This window comes from Trachypithecus francoisi, unplaced genomic scaffold (assembly GCF_009764315.1).
Source record: "Trachypithecus francoisi isolate TF-2019V2 unplaced genomic scaffold, Tfra_2.0 Lachesis_group1, whole genome shotgun sequence".
Classification (NCBI taxonomy): domain Eukaryota; kingdom Metazoa; phylum Chordata; class Mammalia; order Primates; family Cercopithecidae; genus Trachypithecus; species Trachypithecus francoisi.
Window position 1 is genome coordinate 3,145,297 of NW_022681454.1, and position 20,736 is coordinate 3,166,032.

A 20,736-nucleotide genomic window follows, 5' to 3' on the forward strand; every position below is an offset into this window, starting at 1 on the left:
AGACGTGGCTTTGTGTGCTTGGCGAACCCCCACGCCGGGGCGTAGCGGAAGCATGTGGACCAGCACCGAAGCCCCGCGGAGGCACCCGTGCGTGTGCGTGGGGAGGGCATAAAGATTTTCCGGGGGTGACGTTGGAGCCGGGCGGGGAGCGAGCAGGAGAGACAGGGAAGGCTGAGGCCCCAGAGCTGGCTCTGCTGAGGGCCCTGGCTGAGCGGGTGATGGTGACGGCCTGGAAGCTGCGCCCAGATCCTCGGAGAAGGTGCGGACCTCGGCCTTTCTCCTGGACCGTGCGTAGGGGGTTGGGCCGGCCGGGCTCTGGCTGGGGCTTCCGCAGAGCAGCGCAGCGTTTGACACAGTGAGGGCTGGTTCAGGGGAGCTGCCGGGGACCCCAGCCGGGAGCCTTCACCTTCGCCCCTGTCCTTTCTCCGCCGCCGTCATGGCTGCCTGGAGCCTGCAGCCGGGATCTTCGTGCTGCCTGCTGCGTGAGAAGCCAGGGGACAGGCCTTGGTGACTTTAAACCAAACAGTGACACCTCGGACAGCTGTGTGGCGGAGAGGAACCACGGTGCCTGAGGGACAGAGCGCTCCCTGGGCCGCCTTCACGCGAGCAGCAGGGGCGGCCACGCTTCCAGGGGTTTCACCTGCATCGGGGTGTCAGGAAAATCAGCTTCCGCACGTGCCCACCGCCGGCTCCAGCAGGGGCACTGAGGCCAGTCCTGGGAGGAAACACCAGCGAGGATGCCACCATGAGGTTGGGAGCCTTCTTGGTACCAGGGGAAGGGAAGGGGAAGTTATCTTGGGGACTTGGGGTCTTTATTCTTTGGGGGAATGGAAACAGCTTTGCTTTTCTTCTGATTGAGGCAAAACTCATTAAAGAGTAAGGCTTTTTGGAAGCGGTCACCGCGGCTGGGCTCTGGACCCCTCTCCTCTGTGCCTCACTGTCCTCAGCTGCAGAATGAAGACGGCAGGAGTTGATGCCCCCAGGATGCTGAGAGCAGGTTTCTGAGTCTGTAAAGCATGTGGCACAGTGTCAAATACATGGTCACCATTCAGTAACTATGCTAGTAATCATGGAAAAATAATACATGCTCATTGTAGAAAATACAGGAAAACCTGCAGAAAAAAAAATCACCGTTATTCCACCCCCACCCATTTCCACTCTGGGAGACGTCTTCCATCAGTGTAGACAAAGTCCACAGCAGATTGATAGTGTAGACGACTCTGCTGGGGCTGGGGACCTGGCTTCCTTGCCAGCCACAGGGCCTCTGTAAAGGCCTGCCTCGCGGGGTTGTCGAAGTTTAGGGACACCTGCCTGTCAGAGGCATTGGAACCAGAGCAACTCCATCTTGAATGGGGGCTGGGTAAAATGAGGCTGCGGCCTGCTGGGCCGCATTCCCAGGTTAGGCGTTCATAGTCACAGGATGAGATAGCAGGTCGGCACAAGATGCAGGTCCCAAAGAGCTTGCTGATAAAACAGACTGTTTGAAAGAAGCCAGGGCCCGGCGCTGTGGCTCATGCCTGTAATCCCTGCACTTTGGGAGGCTGAGGCGGGTGGATCACTTGAGGCCAGGAGTTCGAGACCACCCTGGCCAAAATAGTGAACCCCGTCTCTAAATACAAATATTAGCCAGGTGTGGTGACGGACACCTGTGGTCCCAGCTACTCGGGAGGCTGAGGCAGGAGAACCCGGGAGGCGGAGGCTGCAGTGAGCCGAGACCTGGGCAACAGAACAAGACATCGTCTCAAAAAAAATAATAAAATAAAGAAGTAAATAAAGAAGCCAGGAAACCCACCAAAACCAGGATGGCATGAGAGTGACCTCTGGTCATCCTCACAGCTCATTATATGCTAATTATAATGCATTAACATGCTAAAAGACACTCCCACCAGCACCATGACAGTTGACAGATGCAACTTTCAGATGTTGCCATCTGAAAGTTACCCTATATGTTCTAAAAAGGGGTGGAACCCTCAGTTCTGGGAATTGCCCACCCCTTGCCCAGAAATCTCATGAGTAATCCACCACTTGTTTAGCATATAATCAAGGAATAACCATAAAAATGGGCAGCCAGCAGCCCTCGGGGCTGCTCTGCCCATGGAGTAGCCATTCTTTATTCCTTTACTTTCCTAATAAACGTGCTTTCCCTTTATGGATTTGCCTCGAATTCTTTCTTGAGCGAGATCCAAGGACCCTTTTTTGGGTACTTGTCCGGTAGCATTCCCTCCATCTTGCCTGCACAGAGCACATGGCTGAGGAGGAAACCAGATGGGGAAGGACCAGCACTGCAGGGCCAGGGCCCGAGGGCATCCTTCATATCCTGGCTGGTGGCTAGGGAACTAATAAAGTCCTTTGTGTTTCTTGGTTTCTTTTTTTGGCTTACGTTAGTCTGAGTTAAATTTCCCCAGGCCCAAGTGAAAGCTTTGACTGAGAGAAATAGCAAAGCTAGGCCAGGATTTGTACACGGACGGACGGGTTGGTAACTTGTTCGATTAACATGTTGAACATCTCATTTTTCTCTTTCTGTTTATAAGGAAGCATATATGTATTGAAGAGAATTTTGAAATTAAGAAGAATAGTGCTCGCTTTGGCAGCATATATACTAAAACTGGAATGATACAGAGAAGATTAGTGTGGCCCCTGCACAAGGATGACGCACAAATCTGTGAAGTGTTCCATACAAAAATGTTTAAAAAAACAAAAAACACAAAAGTTCATCTTTAATATTAACTGCCGTGCAAAGGCAATCCCTATCAACATTTTGTTTGATATTTATATAACTAATACAGCAATTTATTTCTTTCCATGTCATTTGGCTGCTTGATTTTTAAATTTTTTTTGAGAGTCTTGCTCTGTTGCCTAGGCTGGAGTGCAGTGGCATGATCTCAGCTCACTACAACCTTCATTCAAGTGATTCTTGTGCCTCAGCCTCCTGAGTAGCTGGGATTGCAGGCACCACCACCACACCGCTAATTTTTTTTTTTTTTTTTTTTAGTAGAGATGGGGTTTCATCATGTTGACCAGGCTGGTCTCGAACTCCTGGCCTTAAGTAATCTGCCCATCTAAGCCTCCCAAAGGATTACAGGTGTGAGCCACTGTGCCTGGCCTGCTTAATCTTTCATTACTTATTTCAGTCATCCATGATACTGTGAAATTATATTGGGTTTTCATTCAGTCTTCTGGCATATATTTCCCCAAATCCTTGGAGTCTTCAAAGTGATGAATGTCTTTTCTGTATGGTAATGAGGTGGCTGGTGGCTCCTAGACAGTTTCAGGATAGGAGGGGTCACCAGAAAGAAGGCAGGATTAGAAGGTTGGGACTCAGCCCTACCCTTGACCTCGGGGAAGGGAGAGGGGCTGATGGTTAAGCTGATCACCAATGGTTAATGATTAAATCATGCCTATGTGATGAAGCCTCCATAAAAACCCAAGAGGACAGGGTTCAGAGAGCTTCTGAGTACCCTGGAGGTTCCTAGAGGGTAGCACACCTCCATTCTATGGGGGTAAAAGCTCCTGTGCTTGGGACCCTTCCAGAACTCTCCCTATGCATCTTCTCATCTGGCTGTTCATCTGTATCCTGTAAAATATGCCTTGTAAGAAACCAGTAAATGTGTTTCTCTGAGTTCTGTATGCTGATCTAGCAAATTAATTGAACCCAAGGAGGGGGCTGTGGGAGCCCCCAGTGTTTAGCAGGTCAGTCAGAATCACAGGCACAATAGCCAGGGGCTTGCAGTCGGCATTGGAAGTGGGGTTCAGTCTTGTGGGAACTGAGTCCTCGATTTGTGTGGTCAGACACTGTCTACAGGTAGATGCTGTCGGACTTGAATGGGAGGACACCCAGCTGGTGTCTGCTGCAGAACTGATTGCTTGCTTGTTGGTGGAGAGAAGTATTCTGTATTGATTCTTGAATGAGATTACAGGAAAAGGACACTGTGCTTTTCCCGTAGATCCTCAGGGCGGCTAAATATACATATTGAATAAGCTGTAGGAGGCGTTATGAATATTTTGAGAGGAGCAACACACCGGTGTGCAATTAGCTGCATGCCTCTTCATGGGTCACGTGTTCAAAAAATGTTGGGGTTAGCGTGATGGGAGGGTGGAGTTTCCCTCCCTCTGACGTCAAAAGGTTAAGCAGGGGACACAAGAACCCTCCCTGCATCTCCTCTGGAGACGGCCACAGTCACTCCAGGGTCTGTGGTATCTTAACAGGAAGGGAAGCATTGTCCAGCCGTGGCCTCAGACGATTGGCTAAAGGCGATAGAAGAATGACTTGTCTGTTTCTTGTTTTCTAGAGCTGGTTTCTGTTTATTCTTTAGGAAGGCATCCCGGTTAAAGGTTATTAAGAAAGGGGCATACTGAGGTGAGTCTGACCTCCTGTCCTGTCACGGCCAGGAGCTCAGTTTTTAAGGTTTCTCTGGGGTCTGCTAGACCAAGAAGGGGTCTGTTCAATTGGCAGGGGTTTTACGATTTTATTATGTATCTCAAGGTAAAAGTAAACATCACGTTATACATTTTTTTTTTATCAAATAAAGCACAATATGCACTCAAAACAGTGTTTGAACATTTTAAAGAATACATATTTTATACCTCTGTTAAATGAAAAACTTCAGCCAGATTACATTTAAATGAGTATAATTGAGCAATGAACGAGTCACGAATTGGGAAGCCCCCAGAATCACAGCAGATTCAGAGACTCCAGGGATGCCTCGTGGTCAGAACTAATTTATAGACAAAAAAAGGGAAGTGATGTACAGAAATCGGAGGTGAGGTACAGAAACAGCTGGTTGGTTACAACGTGGCATTTGCTTTATTTGGACACGGTTTGAACTCTCAGCAGTGAATGAATGACGTACGGCTGCTGGGATTGGCCAAGACTCAAGTACTGTTACAGGTGCAGACTCCTAAGTTAGGGTTTCAATGTTGTCTACCTATTAAGTTAGGTTGCAGTTCGTCCACATGGACTCAAATAGAGAAGTATGGAGTCCTTCTCAGGCCATATTTAATTTGCTTTAACAATTCCACCCTTTTGGTCATTTTCTCAATTTTGAGAGATTGACCAAGACTTTAGTCATTGATATCACTGTCACCATCGTAAAGGTACTTATTTGGTCTTGAAACCCTCTGAGAAACAGTAGAACAGTGAGTTTTGCAAAGGTAGGAACAAGGACTGAGGGTACCTCCTTATGCTGGAACGTCCTGTTTATAGGAGAATGTGTTAGGATCTACGTGTTTCCTTAAAGTCTTAGTTTGATTATGTCACATTTAGCATGAGTGACTCCATTTTTGTTTGGCTTAGTCTGTTGGGACCTAGTGCATAAGCTCAGTCCAAAACAATGGCCTCCCATAATTTTATTGTAATAAATTCACTCTTTTTGTCCAGGTTCTCACTTAGGTGAGTGTGGGCGGCAAGCCACCCAGGTGCCAAGGCAAGAGACCAACGACACAATCTGTTCCAGTGTAATTAAAAAATAGAGAGAGAATAAGAGTAGTTATACTAGAAATAGATTATAGATATGATTATATATGAATATTATTAATCATTACTTTGTAGCATTACTCTTTATTCCAATGTTATAATAATTTTTTTTTTTTTTTTTTTTTTTTTGAGGCGGAGTCTCGCTCTGTCGCCCGGACTGGAGTGCAGTGGCCGGATCTCAGCTCACTGCAAGCTCCGCCTCCTGGATTTACGCCATTCTCCTGCCTCAGCCTCCCGAGTAGCTGGGACTACAGGCGCCCGCCACGTCACCCGGCTAGTTTTTGTATTTTTAGTAGAGACGGGGTTTCACCGGGTTAGCCAGGATGGTCTCGATCTCCTGACCTCGTGATCCGCCCGTCTCGGCCTCCCAAAGTGCTGGGATTACAGGCTTGAGCCACCGCGCCCGGCCAATAATATTTTTTCTACAATTATAACCTAGGAAAAACCAGGCCATACAGAGGTAGGAGCTGGAGGGACACAGTGAGAAGGGATCAGAACACAAGTGTGAGCCCCCTGTCACACCCGGACAGGGCCACTAGAGGGCTCTCTGGTCTAGCGGTAACGCCAGTGCCTGGGAAGGCAACGGTTACTTAGCAGACCAGGAAAGGGAGTCTCCCTTTCCCCAGGGGAGTTAGAGAGACTCTGCTCCACCACCTCTTGTGTAGGGCCTGACATCAGTCAAGCCCGTCCGCAGCCATCCAGAGGCCTAAACGTCTCCCTGTGATGCTGTGCTTCAGCGGTCATGCTCCTGTTTCACTTTTATGTTCCGCTCTGCACACCCGGCTCCGCCTTCTAGCAGAAGTCTTGATCCATGATCTTAGCAAAAGCTGTTCACATCAAGGATGCCATGTTCTGGAGAGAGACTTCCTTGGTTAACTTTACCTTAAAGATTCCAATGGGCGTACAGTTCCAGGAGTATGAGTGGACCCTTCTCAGTTGTGAGATTATGAACCCAAATTTCAAGATCCCGAGGTTTTGTTGCAGTGTGGGTGGCAAGGACAGTCTTTCTCTGATGTTCTCAGAAGATCTAGTCTTCAAGTTCTAGATTGCAAAGGATTTGACTGTCCTCAGTGAACCATCCTGGTTAACACGGTGAAACCCCGTCTCTACTAAAAATACACACACACACAAAAATTAGCCAGGCATGGTGGTGGGCGCCTGTAGTCCCAGCTATTCGGGAGGCTGAGGCAGGAGAATGGTGTGAACCCGGAAGGTGAAGCTTGCAGTGAGCCAAGATCATGCCACTGCATTCCAACCTGGGTGACAGAACGAGATGCCATCTCAAAAAAAAAAAAAAAAAAAAAGAAAGCCAAGGAATAGAGAATGACCGACTACTCCATGGGCAGAGCAGCCCTGATGTGTGCTGGTTGGCTATTTTCATGGTTATTTCTTAATCATTCGCTAAACAAGAGAGTGGATTATTCATGAGTTTTCTGGCAAAGGGGTGGGCATTTCCCAGAACTGAGGGTTTCTCCCCTTTTTAGAACATATAGGGTAACTTCTAGGCAGGGCACAGAGGCTCACGCCTGTAATCCCAGCACTTTGGAAGGCTGAGGCGGGTGGATGACCTGCAGTCGGGAGTTTGAGACCAGCCTGACCAACATGAAGAAACCCCATCTCTACTACAAATAAATTAGCTGGGCCTGGTGGTGCATGTGCCTGTGGTCCCAGCTACTTGGGAGGCTGAGGCAGGAGAATTGCTTGAACCTGGGAGGCAGAGGTTGCGGTGAGCTGAGATCGCGCCACTGCACTCCAGCCTGGGCAACAAGAGTGAAACTCCATCTCAAAAAAAAAAGAACATATAGGATAACTTCTATACTTTGCCATGGCATCAGTAAACTGTCATGGGGCTTGTGGGAGTGCCTTTTAGCATGTTAATGCATTATAATTAGCTTATCATGAGCTGTGAGAACGACCAGAGTTCCCTATCATTGCCATCTAGGTTTTGGTGGGCTTTGGCTGGCTTCTTTACTGCGACCTGTTTTATCAGTAAGGTCTTTGTGACCTGTATCTTGTGCCAACCTCCTATCTCATCCTGTGACTAAGAATGCCTAGCCTCCTGGGAATGCGGCCCAGCATGCCTCAGCCTCATTTTTCCCCGCCCCCATTCAAGATGGAGTTGCTCTGGTTCCAATGCCTCTGACATATTAGCTGCATCATTTTACATTTCTTTTTCTTTTTTTATTTTCTGAGATGAGGTCTTGCTCTGTCACCCAGGCTGGAGTGCAGTGGTATGATCTTGGCTCACTGCAATCTCCACCTCCCAGGTTCCAGTGATTCTCTTGCCTCAGCCTCCCGAGTAGCTGGGACTACAGGCACCCACCCACACTGGGCTGATTTTTGTATTTTCAGTAGAGATGGGGTTGCCCCGTGTTGCCCAGGCTGGTCTCGAACTCCTGGACTTAAGCAATACACCCGCGTTGGCCTCCCAAAGTGTTGGGATTACAAGCATGAACCACCACACCCAGCTCATTTTACATTTCCACTTGTTAAATCCAACTGAAATCTGGCCTGAGAAAGCTTCTGTACTGCCATACTTCTGTCCTTGCAGATGAATCGTAACCTAGCATAGTAGGTAGGCAGACTGAAAATCTAACTTAGCAGTAGGCTTCTGTAACAACAGCTGTGTCTCAGCCAGTCCCTGCAGCCAGACCTCAACCACTCACAGGCAGCGAACTGTTCAAACCGTGTTCAGAGAAGGCGAATTCATCCGGCTGTTTCCGTACCTCACTTCTGCTTTCTGTGGCCACTTTCCCTTTTCTGTCCATACATTTGCTCTGACCACACAGCATCTCTGGAGTCTCCCTGAATCTACTGTGATTCTGGGACCTGCACGATTTGTGAATTGTTTTTTGTTTTGTTTTTTTGTTTTTCTTGATCAGCTAAACTCTGTTCAATTCAATTTGTCTGAAGTTTTTAACATACCAACAGTTCACCAAGGTTCCAATTTCTCCACTTCCTCATAAATAAGTTATTTTAATGGCTTTTCAGTATTGAAATATTTGGAAGCATTAATGTTTCTACCAGCTTTCTATTGTTGGACATTGAGGTTTTTTGTTTTTTTTTTTTTTGAGATAGAGTATTGCTCCATCGCCCAGGTTGGAGTGCAGTGGCCTGATCTCAGCTCACTGTAGCCTTCACCTCCCAGGTTCAGGCGATTCTCCTGCCTCAGCCTCCTGAGTAGCTGGGATTACAGGTGCATGCGCCACCACACCGGGCTAATTTTTTTTTTTAGTAGAGATGTTGGTCAGGCTGGTCTCAAACTCCTGACCTCAGGTGGTCCACCTGACTCGGCCTCCCAAAATGCTGGGATTACAGGCCTGAGCCACTGTGCCCGGCCTCATCTTCTTGATATTAATGTTGCTTTAACATCTTTGTCCCTGTGTCTTTTTTTTTTTTGAGACAGAGTCTCATTCATTCTGTCACCCAGGCTGGAGTTCAGTGGCACGATCTTGGCTCACTGCAACCTCTGCCTCCTGGATTCAAGTGATTCTCCTGCGTCAGCCTCCTGAGTAGCTGTGTTCCTGTGTCTTTCGAAGGTTATTTAATACTTCCTTAGAGTAATGCCCTGTGCGTACATGCTAAATGTGATGAAATGGTTAAATCTTTTGAAAGACATTGCCAAGTTACTCTTCAGAAAAGGAATATGAGGTCATAGCAATTTTAAGAAGTCCTCATTTCTGCATTTCCTTACTAATCTCAGTTGGTGTCTCTTCAGTCTTTCCTCTTTCCTTACACTTTTCTTAGGTTTTTACTGAATCATGAATCTACTGCATTTAAAAATTTTAAAGAATCTTTAGAAACAGGATCTCACTTTGTTGCCCAGGCTGGAGTGTGGTGGCATGATTATAGCTCCTCATACTCCTGGGCTCAAGTGATCCTCCCACCTGTGAACCCCCAAAATTTGAGAAAGGTCTCAGTTAATTTAGAAGTTTATTTTGCCAAGGTTGAGGGTGCACGCCCTCAACCCATGATGATATACGAGTTACAAAGAAATTATTTAGGCAGATACTGAGGGTAAGAAAGTCCTCGGTAAGGTTTTCTTTTCAATGAAAAGCAGCCCCTAAGCATTTTTTTTTTTTTTTCTAACAAAGAGCAGCCTGTAAAGTCAAGCTGCAGACACAGCCAGGCAAACTGGAAGCTTGCACAGGTGAATGCTGGCAGCTGTGCAAATAAGAAAAGGCTACCTGGGGCCAGGCAGGTCCAACACGGTGGCTGCATCCGGTGGCTCCATCTTCCCTTTCCTTGTCAACCATGTGCACAGTCAGGAGCAGGCAACATAGTTTCTGCTAAGTACAGACCAATTTGCATAATGAAAGACCAGGGTAGGGCGGCCAGCTTCTTTGCATGCTATGTAAACATCATGCGTGGTCCAACCAAACTTTGGGCCCTATGTAAATTAGACACTGCCTCCTCAAGCCTGTCTGTAAAATCCTGTCCACTCTGCCTCCGCTGGCTGAAAGACCCCTGGGGCACCCCTCTCTCTCTGTAGGAGAGAGCTATTCACTTTTCTCTTCCTTTTGCCTATTAAAACTCCACTCTTTTTTTTTTTTTTTTTTGAGACGGAGTCTCACTCTCGCCAGGCTGGAGTGCGGTAGCGCAATCTTGGCTCACTGCAAGCTCCGCCTCCTGGGTTCACGCCATTCTCCTGCCTCAGCCTCCTGGGTAGCTGGGATTACAGGCGCCCGCCACCACGCCCGGCTAATTTTTGGTATTTTTTTTAGTAGGGACGGAGTTTCACCATGTTAGCCAGGATGGTCTCGACTTCCTGACCTTGTGATCCGCCTGCCTTGGCCTCCCAAAGTGCTGGGATTACAGGTGTGAGCCACCGCGCCCAGCCTAAAGTGCCAGTCTTCACCTCGCTCCATGTGTATCTGTGTTCTTGATTTCCTTGGCATGAGGTGGCAATGAACCTTGGGTATTACCCCAGAACCTTGGGTATTATGCTGCTTCAGTGACACAGCCTCAGGAAATCCTGATGACATGTGCCCAAGGTGGTCGGGGCACAGCTTGGTTTTATACATTTTCGGGGGACATGAGACATCAATTCGTATATGTAAGAAGTACGTTGGTTCTGTCCAGAAAGGTAGGGACAACTTGAAGCAGGGAAGGGGCTTCCAGGTCAGGTAGACAAATGGTTGCATTATTTTGAATCTCTGATAAGCCTTTCCAAAGGAGGCAATCAGGATATGCAGCTATGGTGCATCATACTGGTGGCTCATGCCTGTAATCCTAGCACTTTGGGAGGCTGAGATAGGTGGATCACCTGAGGTCAGGAGTTCAAGAGCAGCCTGGCCAACATGGTGAAACCCTGTCTCTACTAAAAACACAAAAAATTAGCTGGGCGTGGTGGCGGGTGCCTGTAATCCCAGCTACTCAGGAGGCTGAGGCAGGAGAATTGCTTGAACCCGGGAGGAAGAGGTTGCAGTGAGTTGAGATGGTGCCATTGCACTCCAGCCTGGGCAACAAGAGTGAAATGCTGTCTCAGAAAAAAAAAAAAAAAAGCCAGGCATGGTGGCTCACACCTGTAATCCCAGCACTTTGGGAGGCCCAGGCAGGCGGATCACGAAGCCAGGAGATCAAGACCATCCTGGCTAACAGGGTGAAACCCCATCTCTACTAAAAAATACAAAAAATTAGCCCGGCGTGGTGGCGGGCGCCTGTAGTCCCAACTACTCGGGAGGCTGAGGCAGGAGAATGGCGTGAACCCGGGAGGCGGAGCTTGCAGTGAGCCAAGATCGCACCACTGTACTCCAGCCTAGGCGACAGAGCAAGACTCTGTCAAAAAAAAAAAAAAAAAAGAGAGAGAGAGAGAGAGAATATCCATGTATCTCCGTGAGCAGAGGGATGACTTTGAATGGAATGGGAGGCAGATTTGCCCTGCGCAGTTCCCAGCTTGAATTTTCCCCTTAGCGTCAGTGATTTGGGGAGCTCAAGGTATTTTCCTTTCACAAACGTCAGCCTCCCAAGTAGCTGGGGCCACACGTGTGTGCCACCACACATGGTTAATGTTTAATTTTTTATTTTTTTGTAGGAATAGGGTCTCCTATGTTGTCCAGGCTGGTCTAAAACTCCTGAGCTCAAATGGTCCTCCCACCTCAGCCTGCCGAAATGCTGGGATTACAGGCATGAGCCAGCATGCCCAGCCTAGTCTTCTACTTTCATAAATTGCCAATTCAAAGTTCCCTCTCCAAAACCTCATGGTTTTCCCTGTTCTCATCCCCTACACCCTCCCTTCCCCTGGAGCACTCACCTGGCCTTGGAGGCCTGGTGTGAACCTGGAGTTCGATTCTAGGCATAGCATGTGATGAGCGCCCCCAGGTCAAACACCTCCCCTCTGCGGCCTGTGCTTCACCATCAGGGAAGGGAGACAGTGAGAAAGGTCTCCCTTCGGCTCATTCTTTGAAGTCTCAAACTTCATTTCTCCTATGGGCTGATTCTGAATTCAGTCCCCGTCCAACATCCTGGCCCCTTTCTCTTCTGCTTGGCGTGTTGTTCATCATCACTGTGCCCTGCTGAGCATAAGCGCGGTTCTCTGGGCCTCTGCTTTATCATTAGAACAGACTCTTGCGGTTTCCCATGATGTTCCTTTCAGTTCTCACTTGGAAGATGAGCCGTGAGGAAATCCTGTGTTGTGTGGTATGTGGGCTGTGCTTCTGCTTGACTTGAGGGCCAAGCAGCATTGCAAGCCCTGATTTTAAATGAGAAAGAACATGTCTAACCTTCCTCTTCCAGTAAGGAAACAAGTGGGCTTTAGAGTTCTTGCTTAGGAAAGAACAGAGCTCTCCCACTGGGAGGAATGTCCCAGTCCAACCACTCCTTTTACTAAAGAGGTCTTCCTGACCCTCCGACCCAGGCCAGGGGCGGGGTCCTCCCTGGGGCTGGAGCCTTTAGTAGGGGATCCGAGACACGGCATAGCCTTCGTGACATTCATAGTCTCATTATACAATCCCTGTAAGGGTCAGTTGAAGTAAGTGCTACAAAGGAAGGGAGGTGCTCAGTGGGAGGACTCTCTTTTATGTATTATATTTCTTTCAGGGGGAAAGGTATGGATCAGGGATCAGCAGAGGTGTTTCTGTCCCAAGGGAAAGAAAGTCAGCATGGCTTGGGAGTTGGGAGCAGCAAGACTGTGGCTCGAGATATCTTAAGACTAGTGGAGTACACCTTGCATGTTAAAACCCTTCCTCAGGGCTGCCTGGTTCCTGTAGGATGACAGAGATGGCCTAGCTCTGCATACTGCACCCCTAGGGGCTCAGAACAGTGTACATGTCAGTCTATCTGTCGGTGGCAGAGCCAGCCTTGGAGCAGGGGTACAGGGAGATCTCTGCGCTGGCCAGGCATGCAGAACATTCTGTTCGGTCCCACCGGACAGAGGCCCCATCTAGATGAGACCAGGCTGGTGGGGCAGGACAAGGACTCCTGGGAGCTGAAATGGCCTGGCAGATGCTTAGTGAGAGAGGGCTTCTTGAGACAGCACCATTTCTGGGGAGAGAGTCACCTGGGAGGGGTGAGGCCATGCTCCGGCTTGGAGGTGAAGGGAGGGACCACTGCAAGAAAGAATTAGAGACATGCCAGCCCTTGCTGTGTTGCCCAGGCTGGTCATGAACTCTTGGCCTCAAGCAATCCTCCCACCTCAGCCTCCCAAAGCGCTGGGATTACAGACATGAGCCCCTATGCCGGCCAATAAAAGATGATTTTATGGAGGGGATGGTGGTGAAGGTAGGGTGGGTGGTATGAAATAATAAGAAATATATATTGGTGTGCACCCAGTTCCTGCCACAGAGCTCCTAAAATCCTGAGAATTTCCTGGGTGAGCATCTTTTGTTCTAATGAGGTGACTCTTGGTGGCTCCTGGATAGGAGCGCATCACCAGAAAGATCAAGCCAGAATTAGAAGCAGAAAGTGCTGGCTATAACACAGGAAAACTGTAACACAAATAATAAAGATGTTTGTTCTTTTTTTTTTGAGATGAAGTCTCACTCTGTTGTTCAGGCTGGAGTACAGTGATGCAATCTCAGCTCACTGCAACGTCTGCCTTCCAGGTTCAAGTGATTCTCCTGCCTCAGCCTCCCAAGTAGCTGGAACAACAGATGCACGCCATGACATCTGGCTAATTTTTGTATTTTTAGCAGAGATGGGGTTTCACCATATTAGCTAGGCTGGCCTTGAACTCCTGCCCTTGTGATCTGCCTGCCTCAAACCCCCAGAGTGCTGGGATTCAGGCATGAGCCACCACACCTGGCCAAAAGACATTGTTCTTAGCAGAATCAACTAACTAACCAAATAAAAAAAACTAACCTAATTAAGAAAATAAAAATACACAAAAATTAATTTCAAGGGGAGAAAAATCATGTAAAGAGAGAAAGATGATGAATACTTTGCAGAAATTTATGAAAATAAACATAAAACTTGGATGAAATGCATTTCTAGGAAAACATAATTTATCAAAACTAACCACAAGTAAAATAGAAGCCTAAATAGGCTATTTTCAAGAGAAGAAGTGGCCGGGTGCGGTGGCTCAAGCCTGTAATCCCAGCACTTTGGGAGGCCGAGACGAGTGGATCACAAGGTCAGCAGATCGAGACCATCCTGGCTAACACGGTGAAACCCCGTCTCTACTAAAAAATACAAAAAAAAAAAAAACTAGCCGGGCGAGATGGCGGGCGCCTGTAGTCCCAGCTACTCGGGAGGCTGAGGCAGGAGAATGGCGTGAACCCGGAAGGTGGAGCTTGCAGTGAGCTGAGATCCGGCCACTGCACTCCAGCCCGGGCGACAGAGTGAGACTCCGTCTCAAAAAAAAAAAAAAAAAAAAAGAGAAGAAGTAAAGTTGTCAAAGTGCTACCCTTCAAAAAAACACCAGGCTCAAACGATTTTACATGGGAATGTTAGCACACCTTAAAGAGCAAATAAAAGTTTGAATGAGCTTGAAATATTCCAGACTCTAGAAAAACAAAACTTCCCAATTCTTTTTATAAAGCAAGTATAAATTGATACCAAAATCTTACAAAGACCTTATACAAAACTTCATACCAATCTCTTTTATGAATATTAATTCATTAAAAAGCCTTAATAAAATATTACCAAACAGAACCCAACAACACATCAAAAATATCACATCGTAACATAGTGGGGTTTATTTCAGTAATGTATGGATGGTTCAATACAAGGAAATTCAGTAACACAATATAATAGATCATGTGAATAGACCCAAAGAAAAAGTAGATCATTTTCATAGATGCTGTAAAGGCATTTGACCAAATTCAACACCCACTTTTTATGCAGTCAATAAAATAAATTACTTACTCCTTCTTTAGCATGATAAAATATATTTGTCAGCCCAGAAGGCATCATTTTGCCCAATAAGGGCACACACTGGAGGGAATAATGTTAAAATTAGGAATAAGAGGATAACGTCTTTCTCTCTCTCCTCCCTCCCTCCCTCCCTTCCTTCTTTCCTTCTGAATTTCTTTTTTGAGACGGAGTCTTGCTCTGTTGCCAGGCTGGAGTGCAGTGGCACAATGTCGGCTCACTACCCCCTCTGCCTCCTAGGTTCAAGCGACTTTCCTGCCTCAGCCTCGTGAGTAGCTGGGACAACAGGCACGCACCACCATGCCTGGCTAATTGTTTTGTATTTTAGTAGAGATGAGGTTTCACCATGTTGGTCAGGCTGGTCTCGAACTCCCAACCTCAGGTGATCTGCCTGCCTCAGTCTCCCAAAGTGCTGGGATTACAGGCGTGAGCCACCGTGCCAGCCCAACTACTTTCAACATTATCCTTAGTAGTGATGCTTCTTGACTTACTATGGGGTTACCTCTAGATAAATCCATAGTAAGTTGAAAATATAAGTAAAAAATGCATTTAATACACCTAACCTACCAAACATCACAGCTGAGCCTAGCCTACCTTAGCTATGCTCAGACACTGACGTCAGCCTACAGTTGGCAAAATCATACAGCAGCACAGTCTACTGCAGAGCATCTGTTGTTTGCCCTTGTGACTGCGTGGCTGCCTGGGAGCTTCCCAGCTTCACAAGACAGTATTGTACAGCACGTCACTCGCCTGGGAAAAGATCAAAGTTGAAAATGTGAAGTATGGTTTCCATTGAATGTGTATTGCTTTTGCACCATCATCAAGTCAAAAAATTTTAGTTGTACCATCCTAAGTTGGGGATCATCTTTATTTTTAGGAGGAACTTCTATGTACATTGATGAGGGACTATAGAATCCGTTTCTATCGTCCTGATGAACATAATGAATAAAGCCAGACAAACATAAACATTAACAGAGTAAGCAGCTTTTGGGGCTGAAAGCCAGAAGAGGGTGAGAACGCAGAGAGAGGGGCCAAACACCAGGGTGGCTTCTGCTTTGGGGGTATTTGCTGATCTGGACAAGATACCTGGAAGGCTGAGCTAAGCCTTCTCTTTTTTTGAGATGGAGTCTCACTCTGTTGCCAGGCTGGAGTACAGTGGTGCGATCTTGGCTCTCTGCAACCTCTGCCTCCTTGGTTCAAGGGATTCTCCTGCCTCAGCCTCCCAAGTAGCTGGGATTACAGGCTCCCGCCACTATACCTGGCTAATTTTTGTAATTTTAGTAGGGACAGGGTCTCACCATGTTGCCCAGGATGGTCTCGATCTCTTGATGTCATGATCCGTCTGCCTCGGCGTCCCAAAATGCTAGGATTATAGGCACGAATCACTGTGCCCTATCTGAGCTAAGCCTCCAGAGCATAGGGGACTAAAAATGAAATCTAGCACATGCCAAGTTTGGGGTCGCAGGCAATTCACTTTCCACTTTGGGGTCCACTTTGGGGTCCACCCCACTCAAGAAGAAGGATGACTTGAAAGTAAACCAGCTCTGAAATATGGATGGTCCTCTGGTACCATACCAATCCCTTCATATCAACCACATCCAGTTCCTCAAAGCTGGAACTTGGATTAAGATGGCCTAGGACTTCTAGTGTCCCCAGGGGCCCGGCATTGCAAACACAAATCCTCTCTGGAAGAAGATATACCTTAAGCTTCATATTACTCTCTAATAAATTTCAAGTACAATGTCCAGTACACAAACGCAAATTACCAGGAACGTGATATGAGGCCCAATGGAGGGGAATTCGCAGAAACTTCAGGCACGAGAAGCATACTCTCAGAGGCCTAGAATCTATCTAGTGTCTAGATAACAGAGATATGAGATACAGACACTTAAACAGCGATGCTTCCCATGTTCAAAGAGGAAATTTGCAAAACTTGAAAGTGTTGGCAGGAAACCAGAAACTATAAAATGTGACAACAGCATACTTAAGAGTCAGTATAAATTACGGTCCTGAAAACTGGAGAATTCCAGAACTTAATGGTAAAGCAATGGTTTAACAGCAGAATAGAAACAGTCAGAGAGAACTAGGAAGTAAGTCAGATGACACTATCCAGAATAAAGCATTGAGAGGCAAAAGAATGGAAAATGCAGAAGAAAGGATATGAGATATATCCTTTTTAATATATGTGTATTAGAAGAGGATCTAATATACATTTATTTGGAGTACCAGGGAGAGAGAGAAGGAGAACAGAAGCCATGTTTCAAGGACAGTGACTGACAGGCTTCGAAACTGATGAAAGCCATCAGTGCGCAAATTCAAAGCCCAGTGAATTCCAAGGAGACAAAAAGAAATCCATACTGTTAAAGCAAGTCCAGATAATGACAAACACCATCAACAATACACAGGACTGGCATAAGATGCATTGAATGGGGACACTCAGAGGCAGAGGGTTTTCAGAAGGAGGCACCTCTCTCCCAAGTTCTCATCATTCCCAGGGCCAGGGACAGCCGGTCACACCATAGGGAGTTCACTAGCAGAGGGATCTGGCTTCTTGTCATTCTGGGTATTTGTAGGGAAATTGGAAGGAAACCGGGAGCGCCTAGCCAATCGCGTAGCAGTGGGAGATTCCGGGAGCGCCTAGCCAATCGCGTAGCAGTGGGAGATTTCAGGCTGTGGGGAATGTCTTTGCTGGTGAAAAGAACATCGTGACCTTAGGAATCTTTCACCAAGGGAGATCTGTGTTCCAGAACTTCAGGAACTGGTATCGGTAAGGCTTTGAGCCGTCCTACTGAGCCAGCCTGTTGCTAGGTTACCGAAGGGGACCTCCAGGGCCATCCGGCCAACAAGCAGATTTGTCTCTCCTTACACCCCCGGACATATCACTGCAAAACTACAGAAAACCAAAGACAGAGGAAATCTTAAAAGCAGCCAGATGAAAAAAAAGGCACATTAGTTTCAAAGCAGCAGCCATGAAATTGACAGCTGATGTCTCCACAACAAGAATGAAAAGTGGAAGACAGGCCTGGTGCGGTGGCTCACACCTGTAATCCCAGCACTTTGGGAGGCCAAGATGGGTGGATCACAAGGTCAGGAGATTGAGACCATCCTGGCTAACATGGTGAAACCCCGTGTCTACTAAAAATAAAAAAATTAGTCGGGCGTGGTGGCGGGCACCTATAGTCCCAGCTACTCGGGGAGGCTGAGGCGGGAGAATGGCGTGAACCTGGGAGGGGGAGGTTGCAGTGAGCCGAGATGGCACCACTGCACTCCAGCCTGGACAACAGAGTGAGACTCCATCTCAGGAAAAAAAAAAAAAAAGTGGTAGACAGCGACGAAGTTTCAAGCTCTTGAAAGAAAGCAACTGCCGCCTTTGATTCGATACCCACCAAAATCCATGAAGAAGGAAGGCAAAATAAAAACACTTTCTGATGGAATTGGAAAGATTTCTGCAATAGAAGACCCACTGTCAGAGGAATTCTAAAGGATGCTTTCCAGGCAGAAGATAATGACCCCAGAGTAAGGTCAGAGATTCAGGAAAGAAATGGAGAGTGATAAAAATGGAAAATACGGGGGCCAATTTAAACAAAAGCTGACTTCTCTACAACTGTTGTGTCTATATCTTTTGTGACATGTATGTGTGTGGTTTTCTTATTTTTATATTTTTTCGAGATGGACCCTCACTCTGTCGCCCACACTAGAGTGAAGTGGCACGATCTCGGTTCACTGCAACCTCTGCCCCTTGGGATCAAACAATTCTCCTGCCTCAGCCTTCTGAGTAGCTGAGATTACAGGTGCCTGCCACAATGCCTGGCTAATTCTTGTATTTTTAGTAGAGACGGGATTTCTCCATGTTGGCCAGGCTGGTCTTGAACACCTGACCTCAGGTGATCCACCTGCCTGGGCCTCCCAAAGTGCCAGGATTACAGGCGTGAGCCACTGTGCCTGGCGTGTGTGTGTCTTTACATGGAATTAAAACCCACGGCAATAATACCCTCCAAACTGGGAGAAACCAAAAATAGCATTTAAATGTTGTAAGCTCCCTGCATGATCAAGGAGAGAATAGATTTATATTAGATTTTGATACCTGGAGGATGAACGTTGTAATTTCTAGGGTGACCATGAAAAGAAGAGACAACAATGTATGACTTTTTTTTTTTTTTTGAGATGGAGTCTTACTCTGTCACCCAGGCTGGAGTGTTGTGGTGTGATCTTGGCTCACTGCAACCTCCGCCTCCTGGGTTCAGGCCATCCTCCCACCTAGGCCTTTGCTTTTGCTACTCCTGCCAACGCCAGGTGAGATTGGAAGTGGACCCTGGCTGAGCTCTCGTGGGAAGCAGCTGGTATTTGACTGAACCCTGGCGAGAAGCAGAGCTGGTTAAGCTGGGTCCAGATTCCTGACCCACAGAACTTTGTGACTATACGTATGGCTCTACGTGTAACTACATATAACTACATGACTAGAGTAGGTGGGATCACAGGCACCTGCCACCACACCTGGCTAAATGTTTTTTTAATGTTTAGTAGATATGGGGTTTCACCGTGTTGGCCAGGCTGGTCTTGAACTCCTGACCTCAGGTGATCTGCCTGCCTCTGCCTCTCAAAGAGCTGGGATTACAGGTGTGAGCCATCACGCCTGGTCAACAGTGATCACTTTCAAACTAACAGAGGTTCAAAAATAAAATCAAACTTAAATCAACCAAAACCCAGGTACAGAGTTGGTAGGATATCTAGAAAGACTGACCTCATGGATATCAATGATTACAGTTAATATTAATGAAGGAAATGTTCCAGTGAAAAAACAAGGGTTGTCAGACAAAGACCCCACATAAGAAGCTCCTTACTAGCGGTGCACCTAGAACCTAAGGAAACAGGAAAGATGAAGAAGGACGCGCCCCCTCCGCTGTCCTGCGCTTCAGCCATCGTATGAGACCAGAAAGGTTTCTGTCTGCAGCTGGGCCGGTGCGCTTTACCAGCTCCTGGCTTCCTTCTCTGGAAGGTTCTTGCCTGCTTTGCCCTCACACCCGCTCCTCTCTCAGCCCTCTCAGGGGTGGGGCTGGGGGCCACCAAGGAGCCCCCTCTGCTCTCCAGTTGCTCGGCTGCTCCTCCTTTACCCCCGGGGTCTGCGTCAGGGTTTCCTTCTTTTCCAGTCCCACCCCGCGTGCATCCCACCTGGTCTGGGGTTGGAGCTGCCCCCTCTTGCTGCCCCCTGCCCAGGCTGGTGTGCACCCCGTCTGGCTGCTTCAGCGCCTTCTCTCCTTGGCAGGACAGGCGCAGACATGTTACCAGGTGTTACCGAGTGTTATGCTTAGCTCCCCGCCCAGTGAGATTCTCTGTTGTCCAGGCTGGAGTGCAGTGGCCCGATCTCAGCTCACTGCAAGCTCTGCCTCCTGGGTTCACGCCATTCTCCTGCCTCAGCCTCCTAAGTAGCTGGGACTACAGGTGCCTGCCACCATGCCCAGTTAATTTTTTTTTTTTTTTTTTGTATTTTTAGTAGAGACGGGGGTTGCACCATGTTAGCCGGGATGGTCTCGATCTCCTGACCTCATGATCTGCCCGCCTCGGCCTCCCAAAGTGCTGGGATTACAGGCTTGAGTCACCGCGCCCAGCCCTGAGATTCTTTTATTTCACAATCTTCCCCCTGAGTAGTTCATGTTCATCGCTGAAAATTTGAAAAATATGGAAAAGCACAAAGATTAAGATATAAACTGCCCTCAATTCCACTGCCCAGAGAGAGTCACTGCTATGACTTGGTGACTAGGAACCTTATTTCTCTCTCTCTCTTTTTTTTTAAGATAGAGTCTCTCGATCTGTTGCCCAGGCTAGAGTGCAGTGGCTCAATCTCAGCTCACTGCAACCTCCACCTCCTGGGTTCAAGTGATTCTCCTGCCGCAGCCTCTTGAGTAGCTGGGATTACAGGCCCCTGCCACCATGCCTGGCTAATTTTTGTATTTTTA

At 47.6% G+C, this 20,736-nt stretch overlaps 1 non-coding gene across 1 annotated transcript; it reads left to right on the forward strand.

Moving 5' to 3' along the window:
- The first annotated feature begins 2,575 nt into the window (after nt 1-2,575).
- LOC117086440 lies at nt 2,576-2,682 on the forward strand. Its single transcript, XR_004438353.1, has one exon. It is a non-coding gene; the product is annotated as a U6 spliceosomal RNA (small nuclear RNA).
- Nucleotides 2,683-20,736: the final 18,054 nt, after the last annotated feature.